Here is a 17,807-nt window from a genome sequence, read left to right as displayed (position 1 = left end):
AGTCCTAGGTTTGTGAGGTTCCACTCCAAAGGAAGCTTCAGCTGTGTGTACCTCATTTTCAACCATTTCATTTCTATTTCTTTGTGTGCTCTGACTTAATATCTCTTTTCCCTTTTCATTTTTCATTCCTTCATTTATATATATATATATATATATATATATATATATATACATACATACACACAGTGTTCTGGATATAGCACATAGCTAGCGCAGTGGCCCCAAGACAGAAATGAACTTGGCTTGTTCCAGGAACAAAAAAAAAGAGCCAGTTAGGCTTGAATGTGGTAAGCCACAGTAGAAGTGGAAGAAAGGTAGGTAGAAACGGATGAATGAAGGTTAAGTTACGGTGTTGCCATTGCTATGAATTAGGGTGCATATTTGGGAAAGGAGACAACTGGAAAGTTTTTAAGATGAATGTGAGATGAGACATCATTTCCATTTTGAAAAGATAACTCTGCCTACTTACTGGACAATTAATCATAAGGGCAAAAAGAGAGACAGGAAGATCTCGGAGTTTATTGCTGTTATCCAAGTAAGAGATTCTCTTGTGGCTCAGACAGTAAAGACTCTGCCTGCCATGAAGGAGGTGAGGTTCAGTCCCTGGGTTGGGAAGATCCCTGGAGAAGGGCATGGCCACCCACTCCAGTATTCTTGACTGGAGAATCCCTTGGATGGAGAAGCCTGGCAGGCTTCGGTCCACGGGATCGCTGAGAGTCTGACATGACTGTGTGACTAACACTTTCACTCTCGAGTAAGAGATTGTGATGGGGGACTTGGCTAGCAGTGGAACAGTGAATAGTAAGACATATTGGGACCTGGGCTATGTTTTGAAGGCAGAGTTGGTAGCATTTACTGATGGACTAGATAACATCCTCTTGGTGTGGTAAGTTCATCTGTTCTGCTCCATCTGTTAGATTTTAGCCCAACTTGGCCCTCTTTGCATAGTAAACTGATGACTTAATAATACCACCACACCTTTGGCATATTTCCCCAGGTGGCCAGCTCCTCTGTATTAGACTCTGGGAAGCCTTGCCTGTGTGAGATGACTTCTCAGATAGCACTTGGAGACCAGAGGGCAATAGTGAGGCAAGGTAGCATGGGCGTTAGTGACATTAAGAGCTCCAAGATGTTATAATTTGGGGATCTTTAGAGTTAGATTTGGAGAATTAAGGTGTAACCTAGAATGAAGACTAAACTAGACAGTATATTAAAAAGCAGAGACATTACTTTGCCAAAAAAGGTCCCTCTAGTCAAGGCTATGGTTTTTCCAGCAGTCATGTATGGATGTGAGAGTTGGACTATAAAGAAAGCTGAGTGCCAAAGAATTGATGCTTTTGAACTGTGATGTTGGAGAAGACTCTTGAGAGTCTCTTGGACTGCAAGATCCAACCAGTCCATCCTGAAGGAAATCAATCCTAAATATTCATTGGAAGGACTGATGTTGAAGCTGAAACTCCAATACTTTGGCCACCTGATGCGAAGAACTAACTCATTTGAAAAAACCCTGATGCTGGGAAAGATTGAAGGCAGGAGGCGAAGGGGAGGCCAGAAGATGAGATGGCTGGACGGCATCACTGACTCAATGCACATGAGTTTGAGTAAGCTCTGGGAGTTGGTGATGGACAGAGAGGCCTAGTGTGCTGCAGTCCATGAGGTCGCAGAGTCAGACATGACTGAGCAACTGAACTAAACTGAACTCAACGAAGATGTAATTGACAGACCTGTAGACACTGAGAAAAGTGGCTAGTTTTGACAAAAGAAGTAAAAGATCAAGGCAGAAAATTTCCATGATAATACTCCACATGAGTTAGAGACATAGCAATGTGTGGAATACTTTATTCCTGGATTTACAAAAAAAGCATATTGTGGAGAATTAGCCTGGCTGCTAAAGTCACTGATAATGAAATCCACACAAGAATTTGAACTTTTTAAAACTAAATAACTTTCAAAAGTTTATTTGTGCCAATTTAATTTGTTTCCTTCATGTTAGCTCCTTTTATCAATAAGAAGCTGTTTACAGAAGTATTCACCAGCAGGCTCTAAATAGGAACCTATGGAATAGTGAGCCCACTTACAAAAATACAGTGTTAATGTGACTTTCGAGGATCTCATCATAATAAGTATCTAGAGAGTTCTATTGTTTTCTGAGGAATTTTGGGCAAATGTTTCCCGATTTGTTTAGAAATTTGTAAAGAATGAATGGTAGTGCATTCTCATGGGTTGATTGATTTTTTGTATTTCATTTTTGTTAGGAAAATAATTTTTTTTTAAATGTTCATTTTAAAATTCAAAATTACTTTCTTCATCTCATAAAGGAAGCATCAAGAAGTTGAGAAAATTTATCATAGTTGAAATTTACTTCATTTTCTTTACAGATTATTTTGAATCTGGTTTAAGAAATTCATGGTCCTCTCTAAACATTTTATGGAAATGGTTCATTGAGTGTTGAGAAAAGTTTAGTCTCATTTTCTAGGCAGACTTTTTAACCTGACAATGCTAAATGGGGAAGAATTCTTCAGGATTATGTGTGTTTTGATAAAGATCCTGAAACAGCTGGTTATTTTCAGTCATTTCCTCATTGGGGAAAGACACTGCTGCTGTTTGGGTAAGGGAAATAGAATCTTGTTATCCATGCAAGATTAGGGGAAAAAAAAATTCAGGAGAAAGATTCCATTTTATTTTTTAAACACACACATTTTACTACTCTGTTCATAAAATATGTGTTTCAAAATGTGTGTTCATGTGACAAAAATAATGAACCCACCAGTCCTGGCAGATCCTGAAGATCAAGGGAAAATCACTTTAAGGCCTGTGAAGAGGTAGTTTGTAGCCTTCCAGTCTTTTTCATGACAGAGAAGCTGGGTATTTAAAAGAACTTGAACCCACCTTTTCTAAATAAATTGGACCCTGGACTACTTGATGACTCTGATTCAAAACTCTCATCATTTCACGGGGAGGTTCCTGTGAATTCACTGTGCGGTTTGCTCTGAGGCCACGGGGATCCATCTATCAGGTCTCGTCTGACTGCACACAGGTAGACGGCTGATAGACCATTAGTCCGCAGTGCCTGTTTAGATTTGAGGAATTACTCTACAAGAACAAGGCAGGTTCTATTTTTGACATTTCAGCAATGAGAACACTTGTATATTACGGCCTGATTTGATTTACTGTACGAAAATAAGAGTTCTGTAATTTGTAAAAGACATTTATTACATGAGTCCAAAAATTAGGAAAAAAAAAACATGCTTAGTGTCTCTGTCTATCCCATCTGGTTTTATTTTAATCTCCCTCTAGTCACATATGAAATTTTGCTTAGCTGTCTTCATTTTCTTAGTCAATCTTGATTAATGGCCTTCAAAGTAAAAATAATTGGCCTGCATCAGTGTTGTTTTATAACTCTTGTTCACGAAGAATGTGAAAGGCTGGAAAATGAGCCTAAACAGAAGGAATGCATTACGCTCGTCTTTGAGAAAGTGCAGTCCTTCACTTGTTTCACTGTGTATTTTTATAACAGGCGCCTCCTTGACCGTCCACGATATTGCAGATCCGTGGTGCCAAAAGCTTATGTATACTTCGTCAAACTGACCACGGCAGCTCGACATGTGAAGGCGGGACCCGGCCAGGCCTGCAGAACAGGCCTGAGAATTTCAAAAGTAAATTATCAGCAGAGCCGAGGCAATGAAACTCAGAAGTTAAAAATGGGCAGGGGGGCTAATTGTCTCTGAAGTTTAAATGGCTTTATTTATAAAAGTCTTCTCCAGCATTTGTGTTTTTTTCCCCCTTTCTTGAAAAGCGTGTTCAACTTGAAAGGAATTGGGGGAAATGCAGGCGCCGGGGGACCATTGTGGATTTGGAATTGAGCTCTGTTTCCCTTCAAGGCCCCCATTTCTGGGGGAGCTCGTTAGTTCAAGGAGGTCAGAAACACATTTGAGTTCAAAAAAAAGAAAACAACACCCTGAGAAGATAATTTCTTTCTTAATGTAGACTTTTTTGTAAATGGATATATGATGTCTCCCCCCAAAAGCTAGTCATTTTATGATTGTACTGATTAGAAAATTAACATCAGGAATTTTCCAGCTTTTCTGTAATCTCAGTGCTAGGCTAAATTACTCAGTAATTTTTTTAGGAATTTCAGATGTTTTTATATTTGCTATATTAAAAACAATTAAAATCCCCTCTAACATTCATTTTGAATATACCTCCAGACACCAGTAGACCAATGGTCCCACACTAAGCGTGTTCAGCCAGTAGCCCTGGAGGGAACCATATTTTCTATTTTACACAACCCCAGGAGATGGGCTGCGACCTCATGAAGATAAACCAAAAGGTTGAAGGCATATGGGACAGTTCCCTGATGTGAAGAAAAATTCTTGCAGAGATTAGTGTAACCACAGTAGGGCCTTGAGTGAAGACCTATTGTGTCCCAAGTATTTTCATAAAAGGAAAATGAGTTCTTTTTCAGTTGGAAAGATGAGATCCTTCTGACATCAAGGTTGTGGCCATAGATAAAATTGGTTTGAGAATTCCAACCCAGTCCCTTCCCTGTTTCCCCGTATGTGTGATTCCTCTCAGGCTCACTCAGATTCCTCAGTCCCCATCCCTTTCATTTTGGGTCCCCTGAGCCTTCTATATCATTGTCCTCAGAGCTCACAGCTCACTCAAGAGATGTGACTGGGATTTGGCTGGTGAATCCACCTCCCTTTTTCTACTCATCATAGCATCATCTTCAGAACAACGGGGCAATCACAGATAATTTCCCAGTCTAATCAACCACCCATCCACCCACCACAACACACACACACACACACTCTCTAGTCTGAATGCTATATATTTGCAGCAGTTTGGTTACTTGTTTAGAAATGTTTCACAATAGTTCTGACATTTCTCTGTTGTTTTCTGAGGATGAGTCATTGAACCAAGCACTTTATAGAGTACCTCTACCACCTGACTTATGCTAAAAACAAATATTGAATATATTACTTCATTTAATCCTTATAACAGAACTAAGAAATGCATATTTTTCTCCTTATTTTACAGGTGAGTGAACTTAACTTTGGTTAGGTAAACTATTCTTGTAACCATTTTAAGCCAGTTCAGTTCAAGTTCAGTCACTCAGTCATGTCTGACTCTTTGCAACCCCATGGACTGCAGCACACCAGGTTTCCTGTCCATCACCAACTCCTGGAGTTTACCTAAACTCATGTCCATTGAGTCAGTGATGCCATCCAACCATCTCATCCTCTGTTGTCCCCTTCTCCTCCTGCCCTCAATCTTTCTCAGCATCAGGGTCTTTTCAAATGAGTCAGTTCTTCCTATCAGGTGGCCAAAGTATTGGAGTTTCAGCTTCAACATCAGTCCTTCCAATGAATATTCAGGACTGATTTCCTTTAGGATTGACTGATTGCATCTTGCAGTCCAAGGGCCTTTCAAGAGTCTTCTTCAACATCATAGTTCAAAGGCATCAATTCTTCGGCACTCAGCTTTCTTTATAGTACAACCCTCACATCCATACACGACTGCTGGAAAAACCATAGCCTTGACTAAATGGACCTTTGTTGGCAGAGCAATGTCTCTGCTTTTTAATATGCTGTGTAGGTTGGTCATCACTTTCCTTCCAAGGAGAAGCGTCTTTTAATTTCATGGCTGCAGTCACCATCTGTAGTGATTTTGGAGCTCTTCGTTATTAACCTCTGAGCTTCCCTGGAGGCTCAGGCAGTAAAGCACCTGCCTGTAATGTGGGAGACCTGTGTTTGATTCCTGGGTCGGGAAGATCCCCTGGAGAAGGAAATGGCAAGCCACTCCAGTACTCTTGCCTGGAAAATTCCAGGGACTGGGGAGCCTGTTAGGCTACAGTCCATGGGGTTGCAAAGAATAGGACATGACTGAGCAACTTCACTCGCTTTTATTAACCTCTACATCTGGGTTTCTAAGTGTGGCACTACTGACATTTGAGCCTGGATAACCCTTTGCTCTGGGTGCCTGTCCTGTGCACTGTCAGATGTTTAGCAGAATCTTCAACTGCTCCCTACTACATACCAATGTCACTCTCCCTGCCCCATTCCCTAAATGCGTATCAACCAAAAAGTTCTCCATACATCGCCAGATGCCCCCTGATTGAGAATACCACTGCTCTTCTTTTGCTGCATAGAGATTTTCTCAGCTTTTGATGTAATGTAATTGATCCGAGCAAAGGTCTATTGGGTCATCAAGGCTCGCTGGAGACTGATACAATCTTAATCATGATCTAGGAAGAGGCAGCAAAGTCTTCTCAGAGAGGTTCTGTGGAGAAGTCCAGAAATGTGAGTGATTAATACCCTCCCCAGGAGGCTTGTCAGAAGCTAGATAAGATTGCCGAAAATGAAACTAATGGCGATATGTTATGACATATTCAAGTTTATGAACCCAAGGAAGAGGTGAAACAACATTTGACTTAACTTTTGGATCTCGGATAGAGTGTAGATAAGACACTGTTCTCAACTGCTCCAAGTCTGAGGCATTAACCCTTAAGACTTCTAAGTCTTTTTTTATCAACCCAGAAGCTGCTGCTAAGTCACTTCAGTCGTGTCCAACTCTGTGCGACCCCATAGACGGCAGCCCACCAGGCTCCTCTGTCCCTGAGATTCTCCAGGCAAGAATACTGGAGTGGGTTGCTATCAGACACTAAACTAACAGTTTTGTCAACCTTTGAAACCCTGTTTTTGAGGATTATTTTTCACCTCAATCCACATGATTCTGAATCATGGAACATCTTTTCCATGATACTCTCAAAGGCACATATCCCAGCCTATTAACCAAAGCCCATAGTCACAGGGTAGAAAGAATATCACGCTTGCTACTGTGACATGTAAAATGGTACTGGACTTCTGGCTTGATTTGAATCTGCCACTTGACCTCGAGTTAAAAGCTGGGGAGAGTTCCAGGAAGAAAGTAGATCTTGGCAGTGGCCTGATGGATGACTAGTAATATGGACTGACTCGTATCCCCTCAAACTCATGTGGTGAAGCCATAACCCCTCAAGGCAACTGTATTTGGATACAGGGTTTTCACGAAGGTCCGAGGTTAAAAATGGTCCTAAGGTAGAGCCCTGATATGATAGGACTAGTGCTCTTCTAAGAAGGGAAGGAGACACCAGAGAGACTTCCATGACCACATGTGCACAGAGGGAAACCAGCAACAAGGTGCCCGTCTACAAGCCAGGAAGAGCGGCCTTGCCCAAAGCAGGCCCTGATGGCACCTGGATCCTAGATTTCCAGCCTTCAGAATCGTGAAAGAATACGTTTCTGTCTAAGCTCCCCAGTGTGTGGTATGTTGGTAATGCAGCCCTGGAAGGCTAATATAACTGGAAATGAGCCAAAGTGGGAGAGGGAAGTTTCAGGGGGGAGGTGGCAGGGAGGGATGTGGGCAGAGCAAGCACCAAGGCCTGGAGTGAGGACGACGTGTTCTCTCCCAGCGAAGACGGCAAACGCTGTCTGGCATGTCATGCATGGGCTTCTCAGGTCCTACCACCTTTAACCTGACGGCTGAATAGAAATGGTCTTCTCTTAGATCAGAGCAGAAAGTCTGATGTATGTGGTGAACATCTGAAACTCTTCAGAGCAAGCATAGTGCAGCCTCCAGCCCCAGCGGTACACTGTGTGTGATAACTAAGGTTGAATATCACATTTAAAAATGAAAAAGGCTTCAACAGGTCCTTAGTTCAGGGTGAGGTAAGCAAATGAAAAACATTGCCTAATTTATTTATTCTGAAGTCTTGTAAATCAGATTCTAATGCTAATGAATTTTAAATGTACAGAAATCAAATCTTCAAGCTGTTTGAGCTCTTATCAGTTTAACTTTGTGTCAAATGGCATATTCCTTTACAAGACTTAAAAAAAAATGACAGCGTTATTTTAAACAAAGAATAACTATTATAATCGTCTTGTTGTTTCAGAGTTAGCAGCCTACCTGCTCCAGAAAAGACAAAATAATGGAGATAAAAGAAGACCACCATCCTTGTTTTAAATATTTGCAGTCCTGTCTTCATAGGTAAAATAAAATAAATGGCTGATAGTTGCAATAATGTTTGCAGTTACAGAATATGAAGAAGAATAATGGGACTGAAATCTACTTCTTCAGGTGAGTTTTGCTTGTTCTTAGGGTCGTCAGTAAATTAGATGATGTAATAGGCCTTTCTTTCCTTGTGCCCATTCTCCCTATACCCTTTTCCAAATCCAGGTGAAGAAATCTGCCTTGGTCTTTTCATACAATATGCAGCTATATGCACTTTCTTTCATAAACATTTGCAATTCACCAAAGAGAATGTGAGATGCATCTTGCATGCTTATCAAACGCCACAAGAACTTTACAGATTACTGCCTGCCTCAGGATTCCAGTTCCCTGGTGCTTATGCATAAGCAATAGATTTATGCAAACACTGTAACATTTTCAAACAGACTGTGACATGAGTGGTTCCTAGTTCATATAAGGTTCAGATATGCAGCCTATTTTCTGCTAGTACTAGATCATTCATCTCATTGAGTTTAAAATATATCATCTCAGCTTATAATGTTGTCAATATAAAATGTCATAATGTGGTCCTCAGTTGAACAGCAAGATGGGTATTAATCTCAAAGGTTCTGTGCATTGCTGGGCGGAATTGCAGACGTGCAGCAGCATTAGTCTGTTTGGTAGTCTTTGTATCAGGCACCATATGCATAGGTGGTAAACATTTTGTTATATTATATACAGTCTACTAATTCTCCTTGATCTAGAGTGTTTATATAGCCCCAGTGGTGTAATATGCATTATAACTTAAATTGGATAATATATTTAGAAAGAAAAAAAAGCCTTTACAAAGAACAGCCTCATTGAAGTATAATGATAACATGCCTATTTGCATAATGATAATGCATATATTTACTGCCAACCATGTTTGTTTTGCATTAGTGTTTGTGGCAAGGCGTTGAGAATTAAAGAATTACAAAAGGGAGTTTTTCTAGTCTCCATTACTGTAGTAGGGTGGTTCCTGGCAGTGAGCAAAGGAATGGAAACACTCGTATTTGAACTAGTGAAAAAAATGAACAAGGCTAGTTGTTAAGTTCATATTGTTTATGAGCACAAACAGGCATGTGTCCAAACTCCACTTTTTTCCTAATTCTGAGACGTGGCTTCTAAAGCAACTAAAAACTCTAGCATGGCTTTTTTTTGGCAGCATGCATCAAAAATTAAATACATAAAAAACATCTCTGTTGGTTGTATGCATTCTTAACAAGCACGTGTTTAAGGAAAACCACCGTTGGACTCATCTACTCCAAGATGTGAAAATCTGCATTTTTGCTTTTGCATCCAAAACTGTGAATTTATTTATATGTCGATGAAAGCCTGGAACCTTGTACTTCAGAAAGAAAAAAAAAAAAAGTTGGGAGATGTTGTTTTGTGAGCTGTCATATGTTTTCTGAACTTTTTATAATAGAAAGGAGTCTCCGAAGAGCCCTTTTCTTCACTCCTTTAACAAAGGCATGTCCCAGTTTATTAAAAAATCATACACAACAATACTGCTTGCCAGGTTTTACAGTCCTAATGAAAATTTGGTCCGGAGCACAAAAATTATCTGGAAAAGTGCCTGAAATTTCCCTGTCGCAGATGTTTCAACAGAAGGTGCTTGCATGCCATTCGTTAATACGGCGCCATACGGGACTCAGTGTGACCACCGCAATATAACCAGTAAGTAACACACGCAGCGTGCGCCGGGCGCGCCAAATCCTCCGTCTGTTGTGTGGGACTCGTATCCCATGGATTGAGACGTACCTTGATGAAACTGCATTGTCATGGAATGATAATATTTGTGGATCACCATGCACAGAAAACATTCTATTCAGAATGTGGGAGGTCCGTTGAGAGATGCGGAGTGTTTCTCGGCATTGTGGTTGGTTAGACTGGATGTGAATGTCAGCGTGGAAAAAGTTCTTGTTTCCGTCATGCGCCACCTTACAGGAGTAACTTAATGGAGGGAAAATTGCTTTTTCAAAGAATATTAGTTTGGGATAACAAAATTAAAAGCCTATATGGAAGTTGTTTCATCTGTGTAGATATGGAAACGAATGTACAGGCTGCCTTAGTTTATTCGTTGCTTTAAAATACGTATGAGAGAGGTGACTCAGTGCACACTCTCCTTTGAAATTAAAGGAATATAGTCATCCTTGCAGAGGCTGATAAAAATAGAGACATGCCTATAAGCGACTCACATATATTGAATTTTTCTACTGAACCCAGATCCTTCTTGCTTGCAAAGACTATCTGGAGCAACACTGTTATCCATTCTAAAGATCAGATTTGCAGCTGCCCAGACTTCACTTTAACTTTTCACTTTCACGCAATGGAGAAGGAAATGGCAACCCACTCCAGTGTTCTTGCCTGGAGAATCCCAGAGACAGGAGACCCTGGTGGGATGCCGTCTATGGGGTCGCACAGAGTCGGACACAACTGAAGCGACTTAGCAGCAGCAGCAGCAGCAGTACATACTCCACACTCAAAAAGAGCTGCTACCTCGTGAAAATAATGCACTTCACTCTAGGTTACTACAGGCTGGGGAGACAGTTGGAAAAGGGCAGAAAAATAATTTACCCCGTACCTCTTGTTCATTAAGGGTGCTAAAGAGATGTAAACTCTCAGTCATTGTACTTTTTGTGGTTCTTAAAGTATTACTTGGCTAAATATAAAGAGCTAAAATATATTGCAACTTTTGTAACCCTGTTATGATCCTCGTATTCCTTTAATGTATCAGGAAGCCGCATCATCAGAGTGACCCAGGCTCTCAAACACTGAGAAGCTCTTTGCTTAAGTTGCATTGTCTTTCAAAACAATTGTTAATGTATTCGATTATGCTCCTTCATTCACATCTTAAGATTCTTTTGTGGGAAAGATGTTTACCTCTTCTTTTTGAAAATACTGTTTATCTCTTTTGTGGCAATAAAAAAAAAATAGATTTTGTGTATTTTACCACCCTAACCAATTTAATATCTCAAAGGGAAAAAATGTTTATAGTCTGAAAAAAGTTTTCAAATTTTTTCTTAGACTCTTTATTCTCTTTACAAAGATTTGACATCAGTACTAAGCATTTTTGCAATAGAGTAGAAGGTGGAGAGATTCTTTTGACCACTTTCCTTAAAAAAAAAAGTTATTGCTTGTTGTTAGAAACTAAAATAGTTATTTTATGTGTGTTCCCATGTTATATATGTACTTTTAATGCATGTTTTCTGTTTTGATCTTTGCATTAACCTATTGAATATCCCTAGTTATTGATAAGAAAACTGAGGCAGTATTATTAAGAGGCTTGTCTGGAAATATACATTCTATTATCGGTATTTCTAGGTCATGGACATAGAGCTTCTAACTCCAGATTCTGGGCTTTTTTCATTGGATTATAAAATCATTCAACATATTAATTCGTTCCTTAAGCCACGATGTCAGTTACTATCAATAGTTCATGATTATTCCACACAGTCAATGAACAACTCAGCTACAAAACCAAGGTTTTTCTGCAGGTCTATTCAGAATGGTACTATTATAATTGAAAGTTGTTGTCTACACTGATAACTTAGAATATAATTGTCTAAACTTCTATTTCTGACATTTTAATTATAAATCATTGATAATACATTGAGGCACACTATTCTTCAAAAACTTCACAAGGTGTATATATTTATATATTTTTAGGTATACACATAATTTACTGAACTGTTTTTAAGAGAAAGTGATAAATGTGATCTACAAATCTTTTTTGAAGAAGGCAATGGCATCCCACTCCAGTACTCTTGCCTGGAAAATCCCATTGATGGAGGACCCTGGTAGGCTGCAGTCTATGGGGTCACTAAGAGTAGGACACGACTGAGCGATTTCACTTTAACTTTTCACTTTCATGCGTTGAAGAAGGAAATGGCAACCCTCTCCAGTGTTCTTGCCTGGAGAATCCCAGGGATGGGGGAGCCTGGTGGGCTGCCATCTGTGGGGTCGCACAGAGTCGGACACGACTGAAGTGACTTAGCAGTAGCAGCACAAATCTTTTTACTTCACAGAGGATGCCCACAACCCAAGGTAGTTTTGAGGGCCGCGCGGCCAAACAAAAGTCAGTGAAGACCCAACTAAGATATTAATTCGTAGCTACAAAATTCTGCCTCAATATAAGCTCATATCACCTGGCTGTCTTTTTCATAAGGAGGAAATTTTTCTTCAATCCCATATAGATTAACTTTTGTTTGAAAGCACTTATCTTCAAATCATCAATTCTGCATTCCAATACAGAGAAGAACAAAGTTTCTCTGTAATGAGCCTTCAATTAGAAATACTATGTAATGTGCCCTAATAAGACATTCCTCTGTTATAACATTGCTAGAAACTACTGGTTGGGAGTAACCAATTATTCACCGATGATCCTTATTAAGACCAACTTGAAAATCCTTCTCCCTACATAGTGCTTCACTGGGAGGAAGGGGGAAGTTTCTCTGTTTGCAAGTGAAACTCAACCAAGTGATAATACGCTGTTAGATAATATGCCCTTCCAGACACTGATAAATTAACTTTTTTCTCAATGCAAAATGGTGTGTTCTTTGAAGCTATGCTGCTATCACTCGATATTAATTTTAATGTGTATTTACTAATCTCCAAAATTCAGCTCAATCTCTGTTGGTTTTCTTTACCTTCAGGTAGATTAAAATATTCCTGAATGTTGCCTCCTCTGAAGATTCCTAAAGTATTCTAAGCCTTCCCAGAAGCCATTGATCAGTGTTAAACAATCCTGAGAATTCTAAAGTAATTCCGCACAGTGAGGCCCACTGGCTAAGCCCTGCAGTGAGAGAGGCTACCAGCTGTGTCGTTGATGGATGAGAGCTGTTTCATGACTTTATTCCTAAATAGAGGGTTTTTTTTTTTTTTTTGACATGTTAACAGCATTTATGGTGATGTAATTTATTTTATTTTCTCTCTTCAATCTGCTGCTTCGTTCTTTCCCTAACCCTCCCCTGTCACTGGCAGTCATCATGGTCAGTCTTTATGCATTCATTTGGGTTGGTTTGCCTAATCAGTCAACTTCAGACTATTAGCCAGCTCTCAAAACACTTCTTTTGCTACCAGAGAGTGGCTAGGTGAGATTTGAGTCCCTGGTGTTGATAATAGCATATCAGTGCCCAGGAGAAAAGAGAAATTGAGTAAGAAATACAAAGGTAACTTAGGAAAGGAAATGTGACTCAAGTCGTTGGCCCAAACCAGAGATAAAAATAGTTACTGAGCCTTCTCATTATTTGACTCCTTGGTAACATGGCATGCCCTGCGCTTAGAGAGCATTTTGGCTATCCCCTCTCTGCTTCTCCATCTTTTAGCACCTGTCCTTCTCCTTCTTCCGCAAGCCCAGATCTTTATTCTTATTCCATTGCTGCAAAACACCGAGGCAGAGATGAGAATGGACTTGCTAATGGTGCCACATCAATCAGTGGCCATCAAATACGATATTCTGTCTTGAAATGCATTTGTGCTGTGCTGTGCTTACTCACTCAGTCATGTCCAACTCTTGCGACCCCATGGACTGTAGCCCACCAGGCTCCTCTGTCCATGGGGATTTTCCAGGCAAGAATACTGGAGAGGGTTGCCATGCCCTCCTCCAGGGGACCTTCCCAACTCAGGAATCGAACCCAGGTCTCCCGCATTGCAGGCAGACTCTTTACCATCTGAGCCACCAGGGAAGAGAAATGCATCTGGTCCTATAAAATGAGGACCCCACTCTCTTGTACAAAGGGCATGTCATATTCAAGTGCCTTTAGATAATCTCATGCCAGTAGAGTCCTTTCTCAGGACTACTAACTGCTTTTAAAAAGGCTTTTCAAATGTGGCCTCTGTAAGCACATACCAGAGAGTGTATGTGCTTACTGAAGATTCTAGAACACTTTGAGCAGATTAGGGGATGTGGACTAGGAAAGTGAAAACAGAGAGGACGCTGGAGGATTCTAAGAGGAAAAAAAGAAAAATGAGGTCATGAAATGTTGGTTAGGGTAGTAAACGGATATCGAAGAGGATGGAAAGAGAGGCCCTTGGAAGAATAATTGACAGGAGGGAGAATGGGTGTTTGTTCCTGGAAGGAGCAAAGTAAAGGGGAAAGAATTGTGGGTTGTATTTTGAGCTCCTAGGATCCTGTTATAAAGTGAGAATTTCTTCATTGACACAAATGTTCTCTTGGTAATGACCTCGTCCCTAACTGTAGCAATTGAATGCCTTTCCTTTCTTGCTTGTGTTTTGTTGAGTGTGTCAATGATATTTTGGTTCAGGTCCCGGGCACCGCAAAAGACATTTATGGTGATAAGCCTCAGCATCTGATGTGAAGAGCTGACTCGTTGAAAAAGACCCTGATGCTAGGAAAGATGGATGGAAACAGGAAAAGAGGGTGGCAGAGGATGAGATGGCTAGGTAGCATCACCAACTCAATGGACATGAATTTGAACAAACTATGGGAGATGGTGGAGGACAGAGGAGCCTGGTGTGCACAGCCCATGGGGTTGCAAATAGTCAGATTCAACTTAGGAACTGAACACCAGCAACAACAAAGTATAATGTGAACATGTAGATCTCCCATTTCTTTGTGTGTGTGTGTCTCCAAATAATATTTAAAGAAGTATATTGACCGCACAATCCTCTAAGTTTGTCATTAGCCATATGTCTTTACAAATGCTACCCCCGACAAGGAAGGACTGGCTGATCAGCAGATTCAGGCTGTGACTGACATGAACACAGATTTCTCCCTGAGCTAAAAAGTTTTCTTTTTTTCCAGTGGAATCTCATGTGCTCCCTTTTTTCATTTGAGCACTGCATGTTGTCTTTCCCCATTAGGCTACATAGTATCTGATTATAATTATGAAAAGCAGTACATAAAATATTTTAGTATTTCAAAACAGGAGATATTGAGAAATCCCTATGTTAACAAGTAGGGAAAAGAATACCTTATATTTGAAAGCTTTGGAAACAAGTGGGAAGGCAAGATTTTTTACTTTAATAATTGATTTAAAGTCACATTTTGAAGTTTAGAAACATTTCTAGTCCTTTGGCAGCAGTTTCCCTTTGGAAAAGTTTAAGTCTACTTGCTCTGCAGATGTTTAAAGACGACTATCTATTGATAAGTTGCTATCTTTGGTGGAAAAAATAGTGTAGGATTAGTAGTGTGATGGCCCTGGATTAGCTTTCTTAATACTGATTTTTAATATGATTTCTAGGACCATATTTTTTGTTTCCTTCACACTCTTCAAAATACACAGCTCAATAGAATTATCACATGTTGTCTTTCCAGAGATTGCTTTAGCAAGGGCGACTTAGTTCATTAACCCTTTGATTCCGATCACATCAGTAATAAGAGGGACTAGTCACATAAATGTTAATGAATGCATACTCATGGCAGAGAACTAGGGAACTGATACCAATGGCACTTGAATGTAAGAATCAGCTTTCAGTTATCAGATTGATGCAAGATAAGGTCATTTTTTAGGGACTACAGAAATGACAAAATGTTTGCCCTTTTCATTTTGTTTTGTTTTTTTTTTCCCCATAAGTAAGGATGGTGATTCACCTACTTAGAGGCCCTCAGCATTTTCTCCTGATTGTACATGTAATAAAGGGGATGCATTTCACAGTCGTGCAGACTTTGGCACAGATCCCAGCTCTGCCATCCATAACTTAAATATGCTAGTAGAACTCTACGTGCCTCGGTTTTCTCATCTATAACAAAGCAACGAGAAGCTATTGTATATGGATGTTGTACATATAATATTAAACAGTGTAAAATGAGGTACACAGCTTGGAACACAAGGAACATTACTTCCTACTATCATTACTTTGCTGTCTTATGTATTCTTCTGCCTCTTGGTGAGAGAGTAGCTTATCTGGTTGAAAGGATGTAGAAAAGTGCCAGGGACAGAACATCAGCCAGAAACACCTAGAGCAGTGTCACGCAGCATTCAACAAAAGTTTGGTGAATTAAGCAGCTGACAAGCAAACCAACAGAAACATCTTATTCTCCTTACCTGTATACCTTATCACTAATATCAATAATAAAAACTTCATTTATTATGTAACAAGTACTGTGCCGGGAGCCGGCATATTGCATATAGAGTGCAGCACTTTCCACAGCATCATCTTTCAGGATCTGGAATAGCTCAACTGGAATTCTATCACTGCCTGGAGCCAGTGTGAGGAACTCCGCCCATGACAAAGGTCATGAGGAAGGAGGCTCGGCATACGCAAAGGCGGGATCGAGCCTCAGGGGTCCCCCTGGAAATTCTCGAGCATCTACCCCCAAAACCAGAGTCTGCCTACTTTCTGCTTTGTGCTTTCACCTACACCTCTGACTTTACGGGAAGCTGTCCCCCACTACCTCTCTCTGAAAAAACAGTTAGCTTACAGCTCCAGTTAATAATTCCTGGGTGTGACAGTGTTTCAACCTACAAACTCCTTTGGAAATCCTCTAGCCTGCCTGAATAGGTTTTTCCGGCCACATGTGATTGTTCAGAGCCTCCCAACTGTGAGATGCAGGAGGTGTTCTAAACTGTCTAAACACAGATTCCTTTGAGTAGTTAAAAGATTGATTAGAAATTGTATTGGTGAAGGGTTTTTCACTTATTGGGCCAATGTTTGCTGCTAAGTCTCCATACTCCTTACCTACTGTGTCCTTGGCAGTGTATTGATTGATATAATGGGTATATAGAAATGTAAGTAGTAGCCTCAGTGTTTGTAACCTTGGACCCTTGAGTTAATTCTTTTCTTGATTGAGCCCACCTCACCTTTGCCTATAGGAATGCAGCTTTGTCCAGTGCTTTTTTGGAGGCTGGTGCCTGACTTTGGAATAATCACCTTTAGAGAAAAATAAGTTCCTTAAAATGTTAACAGGCCTCCTGGCCAGAAGATGATATAAATCACCTGAACTTTTGCATATGATAAGTTTGAAAGCCTGGCTTCGATTAGAACCAGGAACTGCTGTCCTTGCATGACTCCACCCCTTCCCCCATAATCCTCTATGCACAACTTAAGGTATAAAAAACTATTTTGGAAAATAAAGTGCGGGCCTTGTTCACCGAAACTTGGTCTCCCCATGTCGCTTTCTCTCCCAAATTCTGGCTGAGTCTCCATCTGGAGCGCGGAACCCGCCATGCTTGCTAATTATGCCTGGGCTTCTAAGATCTGACTGGGGAGGCCTCAGTGTCTCCTCTCCTTCAGGAGAACGGAAGGACGCCTGCAGCCTACGTAAGTGGTGCAAACTTCTTGTCTTGAAGTTTTATTGGTCTCCCGCGTAAACCAAGCTACTCAGCCTCTTTTCTGCACTGAATTTTCCTACTGAGCTATCCTCATTCTATTATTCTTTATATCTTTGATAAATATTTAAATAAATAGGTCGCCTATGCCATCTCTCCTTCGAATACCCTGGATCAGCCGGGGCTGGACCCCGGCAGTACTTTATTCTTTTTGTTACATTAATTCCTTCAAAACAACCCTGAGAGCATGTGTATCCCCATTTTAAAGATGAGGAAACTGAGGCTTAGAGAGGAAAACATTCCCAGGGCACAGAGTTAGTAAGGAGAAGAACTAATAATTATTTCAGCTGTGCTTGCTTCAGGGCACGAGTTCATAAACACTATACTCTGAATCTGCTTTTTGATTAAATAGCTGCTTTCCAGTCAGCTATTCTGGCCACATTCTCCCTTGGGATGCTTCCCTAATCCTCAGCAGGGAATCTGGCCAGTTTGAGATACAATGCCTCAGGGGTTCCAATTTAAATGTCACAAATGTCAGAGCCTTCC

At 40.4% G+C, this 17,807-nt stretch overlaps 1 long non-coding RNA gene across 1 annotated transcript in view; it reads left to right on the top strand.

Annotated features, from left to right (window-relative positions):
• The first annotated feature begins 16,364 nt into the window (after positions 1-16,364).
• Positions 16,365-17,807, top strand: part of LOC147359027 (uncharacterized) — a 38,779-nt gene continuing 37,336 nt past the window's right edge. The window contains exon 1 of the long non-coding RNA XR_015140139.1: positions 16,365-17,253. This is a non-coding gene — a long non-coding RNA (uncharacterized LOC147359027). The remainder of the gene's footprint in view (positions 17,254-17,807) is intronic.

The sequence above is a fragment of the Bos grunniens genome, chromosome 14, assembly GCF_055505025.1.
Source record: "Bos grunniens cultivar Pamir isolate PY7600 chromosome 14, Bosgru_T2T1.0, whole genome shotgun sequence".
Taxonomy (NCBI): domain Eukaryota; kingdom Metazoa; phylum Chordata; class Mammalia; order Artiodactyla; family Bovidae; genus Bos; species Bos grunniens.
This window is presented reverse-complemented; position numbering and strand designations above follow the sequence as displayed.